Genomic DNA, 7,066 nt, shown 5'->3' with positions numbered 1-7,066 from the left:
CCTTGACTCCGGCCCCCTTCTCTCCGCCAGGCTTTCCGGCAGCAGCTTACGGACCAGTGGCGGCAGCAGCTGTGGCGGCAGCAAGAGGATCAGGTAGGAAGGTGTTTGGGACAGGCGGCTCCCAGGCATGCCCCAGTGTGCAGGGGCGTAAAAGCCCTGTTGGATCTGTGTGGCTGCATCTGTCCCCTGCTCTCACCACAGCCCGGAGGGTGGGGACAGGGGGGGCGAGGGCCAGGCCCTGCCACCCAGGGCACCTCCCTGCCAGGGTCAGTCACGGGACTGCAGACCAAAGGTAGATTCTTATTCTGTCATTGAAAAAAGAAAAATGAATTTCTTTTTGACTTTGGACGGCCCCTTCGCCTGTCAGCCGGCTTCAGGGCACCTGTGGTCATTGCCTTTCCTGGTTTTGACTGGTTCACAAGGGTCCCTTGCTCCAGTCTCTGGCACAGCCGGAGAAGGTCTGGGTTATAAGAGGGAAGCTCAGAATCCATCCACGTGTTCCCAGCCGTGGGGCAACCAACCCCTCTCAGGTCCTGCTGCCCCTGTAGCTGGGCTTGCTGATCCGGCTAAACGCCCCGCTCCTGAAGACCGCAAGTGGGGCCAGCCCTAACCTCAGTGAATGAGCTGCAGTTTCCCGAAGCCCTCACTGCATCCCAGACACTCTTACCAGAGACCAGATTGCTCCTGGACTCGGCTGCCAGGGGAGGCGGGATTTCTCTCCCATGAGGTTGCCCATGTCCTTTGGTCTCCAACTCTCACCCTTCAGGTCTGGAACCCCTCGAGCGATGTGGGAACATTTTCCCAGTGGCCCTGGGAGGGCCAGGGGGAGCTGGGGCATGTCCAGGCTCAGTCCCCAGGACCGTTAGTCCCTCTCCTCCAGATGCTCACTGCCTCTCTGAATAAGCAGGGCTTCTGCTGCGTGCCGGGCTCCCGGGGAGGCCTCCTGGCCTCCTTCCACCTCCCCGTTGGCCACCAGGAGACCCCTGCCCCTCCTAAGCCGTGATTTGCCACTTTCACCCCCACACACCATGGACAGGATGCTGGAGCACCCAGGGGAGCCATAAGTTTGATTAACAGGGCTCTGAGAAGGGGGAAGGGGGAGAGGTGCTGGTGAGGATACCAGGAAATGGGGCATTAAAAGCCCAGAGGGCAAATGCCAAAAACCCAAACCCTCGGTGACAAGAAACTGGCACAGCGAGGCCCATTAGAAACGTCAGTAAAAATCCGTTCCATGCAAACTGGCACTGCCTCGAGCTACAAAGGATCCACTCCCGTGAATCACCCACTGGGGATTTCTTTGGAGGGGCCAGAGAATTCTCGGGGGGCTGCGAGGGGCAGTAGGGGTAGACCGGCAGGCAGCTCTGGAGAGCTGGGTGTCCTTGCTCAGCATCCACCTGCCCTAGCGGCCTCCAGACACCTCTGGCCAGTGTCCCTTGGTCCCCCTTGCCCTGGGGGCGGGGTGCACAGCTGCCTCGTGTCTCCCTGTTCCATCTGGTTTTTTTAACTTGAGTGCTTTTTGGTATAGCTATAAATGAGCCTCTGTCCTACCTGTGCCTGGTGGGGGGACTATGAAAAAGAAAACTCTTGAGATTTTTGAGTGTTGTTGGTTTTGTTTTCTCCATTCGGTTTCTTTCTTATTATGACTTGGATTATGAAACTAAACTTTAACCCGAAATTAACCCTGCCTCTCTCCCCACCCCACTCTCCTTGACTTCATGGCAAGTTTAAAGGGCAGCATGGGGTTCTTTGTGAGTCTGAGAGTGGTCTCCCCATGGTCTATGCCCCCTTCCGCCACCCCCACCCTCTCACAGACCCCCAGAGCCAGGTGGGGGTCCCACCCATCCCCTCTAACTTCTAACCCCTAAGGTCAGAGCCATCTCCAACCACACTTTTTTTTTCAGGATCAGTGGTGTTTTATTTGTAGCCATTTCCATCGGGAGCAAGGTCTCCCACAGGTCATTCTAGGTCAGCCATGCTCATCGCTGCACTGTTAGTGAATTCTATTCAGGAGTGTGCACCCAGACCACCTGCCCCACACCAGCCTGGTTAGTGCAAGGAGTAAATCCTCAACTCCGAGGTGCCCGCCCCGCAGGGTGCAGGCTCAGCCGGGAAGCGACAGGCACCCGACAGTTCTGCCTGGGGTCGGGGGCTCGGGATGTGCCCAAGGGCGATGACTAGACTGTGTCTGCCAAAGTCAGAACACAGCCCAGGTGGGAGACACCTGCCTGCATGTAGACAGGGTGGCCCCTGCCCCCACCCTCCTTTGGACCTAGAGCAGGGTTACAAGGTTGGGGAAGGCAGATCTCTACCTTTCTTTCTTTTAGTACATTTTGGCCTGTAAGGACTGTCCTCTCCTTCTCTTAGAAAATGATCTGGACTCCGAGCCTGGCAGGATGGCCAGTTATTTACTTGTCTGTAGTGGCTCCTCGGTGGCTCTTTGGCATGGACGTGAGAGGGCCACACAGACTTGTTGGGGTCTGTGCATCGGCCCAGGCCAGCACAGGCTCACTGAGGACGAATTGTCGGGTTCTACCTTCACCCGTTCCTGCAACCCTGCACCCCCACCCCAGCTCCTTCCCAGGGAATAGGGGTGCTCCTTCAGCCTCCCCAGACAGAACCGGCAGCCTCAGCCATTGGAGGGAGTCACAAGTTCAGATGCATTCCCTTATAGGAGGAGCTGGTTCAGGGAGAATCTGTGGAGTACCAACCTGAGCTTGGTACCGTGCTGGACCTGGCAAATGACTCAAACAGTGAGAAATGCAGCCTCTGCTCCTGGGGCTCTCAGGCTTGGCTTAGGGATCAGGCATCGTATAGAAGGCCCTTTTTTTACCCTTTCATTTTTGTCTAGCTCCACAGTTTTGCTTGGGGTTTTTTTCTTTCACTATGATGTACTGGGGGAGCTTCCTGAGGCTGAAGCACTTGCTGAGGGCCGTGGGGTGGGAAGCAGCTTCTCTTTTGCTCAGGTTGGCAACTTGTATTTGTGAGGGCTACGGTGTCAGGGGAGGAGGTCCAGGGGGCCTTGAGCTCTGCTCCCACCTCAGCCAGCTCCTCTGGGCCAGCCTGCACACCTTTTCCTAATTCAGCCAGGACCTGAGGTGAGCAGGGCTCAGGCGACCCTACCAGGAAGGTCCCTGCCGACTCCTAGATAACTTCACTATCAGTGGTCACTTTTCTTTTACCTTCACCTGGTAGTTTGAAATGTCATCTTTTCTTGTGCTCAGTCGAGAGTTTGTTTGTTTATTTTGATCGTATTCATTCAGTTCCAATGGCCCCATCATGTCCCACCCAAACCTCAATCCCATTTGGGGAACAGCTCCCCCCCGCCCCCCGCCCCCATCCCCACAGGTGAGGGACATAGTTCGGATTTTCAGGCTATTTTATTTCTGGGTGACATTACGGGTGGGTCCGTGTATCAATCTTAGAGCTTCTGAGTCCCCGCCCCTCCCTCAACCCATCTCCGGCCTCAGCCAGGACCCCTTACTGTACTTTATACTTGCCAGCTTTATTCCAATGTAGTAACATGAGCTCCTGACGGTGGTGGTGAGTGTGAGAGTCACGTTTCTGTTGTCTTTTCTCTTGCTTGGTTGGGGCTGCGGTGAGAGTGTCTCTGAGGCATACTTTCCCGCCTCTCTTACACTAGGATCTGCACACCTCCTCTCAAACACTCTTCTGAGCACGCTCAGCGGGAAGGTTTGTCCACACCTATTAATCCTCTCTCAGTGTCCAGCTTCCTGTTAGTACCAGCTGGTTTGCATGTTTTTGCTTGTTCAGATGAAACAGTTCAAGAAACAAACTCATATCCAACTCTCGAGAAATGTCTTTTTTTTGTACTTTCGTTTTCGATTTTTTTTTTATTAGTTACAACTCCAAAACACCTGTTGTCCAGTAAAACATTTCACACCTCCCTGCCTGTTCTTAGATTGTATGTATCTGTGGGACTGAACTAAATGCATGCACTGTAGTAGATGTACTGGTAGCTGTAGCTGTAGTTGTAGAACATGCATTGTTGAGTTGATATTACAGGGTCTCCCGACAGCTCGGTACGGCACGGCTGTCTGAAGGATAGCGTGGGGGACCAGGAAGAGAAGGGACTCCATAATTTCAATGTTGCCAAGGGGCTTGGATCCATGTTCTCGCCATCAGCCACCACCACCTCCCCTCACACTCCCTGCTCCCCCAGGTCCAGAACTGAGTCACCACCCTCAGCTCTAGCTTCCCTAATTGAGACCTCTGTCAGTAGTGTCCAACTATAGTGAAAGAGCATGGAACCAGGATTGGAAGGAGTCTTAAAGTTCTTCCTTGTTCTTGTCTTCCTCATATGGTTCTTGAACAGAACACATCTTTTCTTATTTCTCAGGGGTTACCAGCAAGGCTCCTCCAAGTCCTCTACTCTTTGAGTCCTTTGCCAGCTCACATTCAGCCCTGTAAGGGTACAGGTCCAAGGGGCAGCCCTGCCTATGTGGTCTCCTCCCAGAAGTGGAGAGGGAATGAGATACGATAGCGACAGGGATTAAGATCCTAAGATCTTCAGTCTGCAGATGGGGAATGCCTTTGGTCCTAGTGAAGGTCGGCGTTGGTTCTCACGGTCGGTGAAGGTGAAGGAGAAGCCTTTAGATGAGCTCTCCAAGGGGTGGGGGCGAGTGGGTGAGGGTGATGACATTCCTAGCATGGAGATTACTGGCACAGCTTCATGGGGAGGGAAAGGCAGGTGCTGTAACAGTCAAAGCAGAGGCCACAGTCTTCCTCCAACTCCCCAGGAAGACATGACAGTCCTGCTGCCTTTGCCCTCAGCTCAGGGGCTCTTAGAGCTTTTGGAGATGTCCCTAATCTGTCATGGGAGACAGAAGCCCAGGAAGTCACAGAGTCCATGAAGTCCCCAAAAGAGTATGAAGTGACGGAGCGAAATGGTAGCTTCATGGACAGAAGTGTGCTGTGGAAGTCTGGCACTGTTGGGGTCAAAAAGGGTTAGATGTGAGCAGCCGATCAGCCACCGGACAGAGTGACGGCCCCAAGACCCAGGAAGGGACGTCTAGAAGGTGCCGTCCTTCAGGCTTGGCCATCACTGGGAGTGTTGAGAGGGGAGTGGGCAGACGGAAATATTTGGAACTGTGAGGCTTCCAGACTGCTGAAGCTGCAGATTCACCGGGGCTGGGGAGCAGGAGAAAAGGATGGAGACAGAAGGCAGAGAAAGCAGAAAATCCCGCCCCCCTTCCCCATTGGCCTAAATCTTAGGTCTGGTTTTGCTAAGAAATTGACTTTGCTGCCCTGTGGCTGGACATCCTAAGAGTTTCCATTCCTACAGGTAAAATGAGCAAAAGTAAAATCTAGATCAGGGGATAGAATAAATAGTTTAACTTGAACCATAAAAGAAAACTTTGGGGAAAAAAGTAGATCTCATGAAGGAGGCATGCTTGTCCCACCAGACTCAGGATGGTTTCCATGTCCCCAGGGACATCCACTGCCTTATATGTGTTAAGGACTAAGGGGCATGAGTGATCGTGTTGCAGCATAAGCTTTAGGGTTCCCAAATGTGGCTTTCGACAAGCGTGTACTGGAGGTTTACTTTGTGCCGGGCACCAAGGAATATAAGGACAGTTAACGCTTCTTGCCTTCGGTGATCTGAGAATGAAGATCCCTCCCCCCGAGAGCCCCTGTTTCCCATGAGGTGTTGTTTTTGGCACTGTCGGCTTCACTGAAGACAAGAAAATGGATCAATGTGCCGCCTTCATTTCTGAAGATGGCCTTCTTGCGCCTCCATCAGCAGGATCCATTGTCCAGGAAGGGGAGGGCACTGTGCGACCATCTCCGCTTTGCTCCCAGCCTCCTCCTTCATGCTAGCAGCACACATTCTCTGGGGGCTGTGACCCCAAGGTAGATCATCTGTGCGTAGGGTCATGGGGACACCCTCTTGCTGAGATAGAGCCACATCTTCGGCCATGGAGTAGAGCCAGTGCAGTAGCCCAGAGGGAGAGCAGATCTGTGACCTGTTAGGACCTGCAACCAGCCAGGCTTACCTGAAAAATAATCCCTGAACGTGCATCTCCCAGTCCACTGCCTGTGTTCTGGGGGTGGGTGTTGTCTCTCAGTTTGTCATTAAAATCTTTATTTCTAAGAGAGCCAGGACTTTGCCCATAAAGAGTCTAACATTGGATTTCAGTAACTCCGGTGAATTTAAATGTGCAGAGCTGCCTTCCCGCTGACCTCAGCTTCATTCATTTTCTAAGGGCTTTTGGACCAACCCTGTTGAGGATAAAATACATCAACTCTAATCAATAATTTTGTAATAGAAATACCATGCACTTGATAAATCAACTCTAGTACAATTAGTGACTAGCCTTGAAGCCCAGACCTAAGTATATAAGTTAATCCCAAGGTGAATGGCATGGGGGAATGTTAATGGTCTTTTAAATCAGTGTAATTATTTTCAGTGGGTGACAACATTCGTGTCTGCCCTCTGAGCTGCTGGGCCCCCCGCGGCCGTGCTGGCTCAGGAGGAGGGCTGGAATGTGTCGTGGTACCTTTGAAAGCTCCATAAGAGCGTGTAGGACACAATCCAGAGAGACAGAGGATGCCCTCCCTGGGCTGGATGGCAGCACTGCAGGGTCTGGGGAGCCCCAAAAGCTGGTGAAACCTTCATGTTGGTGAAAATCATCAAAGGAGCACTTGCCTGAGTGCACCGAGTTCCTTATGTTTCTGCAGAGCTTAGGCTGTCATGTCTGTGACTGCAAATATCCCGTGAGACAGGCCAGAAGACAGAAGTTTTTTGCCTGGTTTTGCATGTTTGTTTTTACTAGAAATCTGGGCTACAGAACAGTTTACGTGACTTATTCAAAGTCATACAACAGGTTACCTGGGGAGCAAGGCTTTGATCAAGGGTGAAGGACCCTGGACTTGAATCCTGGTCTTTGGCCTCCTTTCAGTAGCTCTAGAGTGGCCATGTGTGTCCATGCAGTCCCCACCTGCTGCCTGGACCCCGTGCACACACAGCAATGCACGGCACGCTGGGACAGCCCAGCAGCCTCTGCAGCCAGTGCTGTGTCCACCGAGGACTTAGGCTCCAAGATCT

The 7,066-nt window shown here is 52.8% G+C and overlaps 1 protein-coding gene across 1 annotated transcript in view; it reads left to right on the top strand.

Annotated features, from left to right (window-relative positions):
• Positions 1–7,066, top strand: part of LOC105302139 (RNA-binding protein Musashi homolog 2) — a 264,916-nt gene that overhangs the window by 232,140 nt on the left and 25,710 nt on the right. The window lies entirely within an intron of this gene.

Source organism: Pteropus vampyrus, unplaced genomic scaffold (genome assembly GCF_000151845.1).
Source record: "Pteropus vampyrus isolate Shadow unplaced genomic scaffold, Pvam_2.0 Scaffold261, whole genome shotgun sequence".
In the NCBI taxonomy this organism is placed as follows: Eukaryota; Metazoa; Chordata; class Mammalia; order Chiroptera; family Pteropodidae; genus Pteropus; species Pteropus vampyrus.
This window is presented reverse-complemented; position numbering and strand designations above follow the sequence as displayed.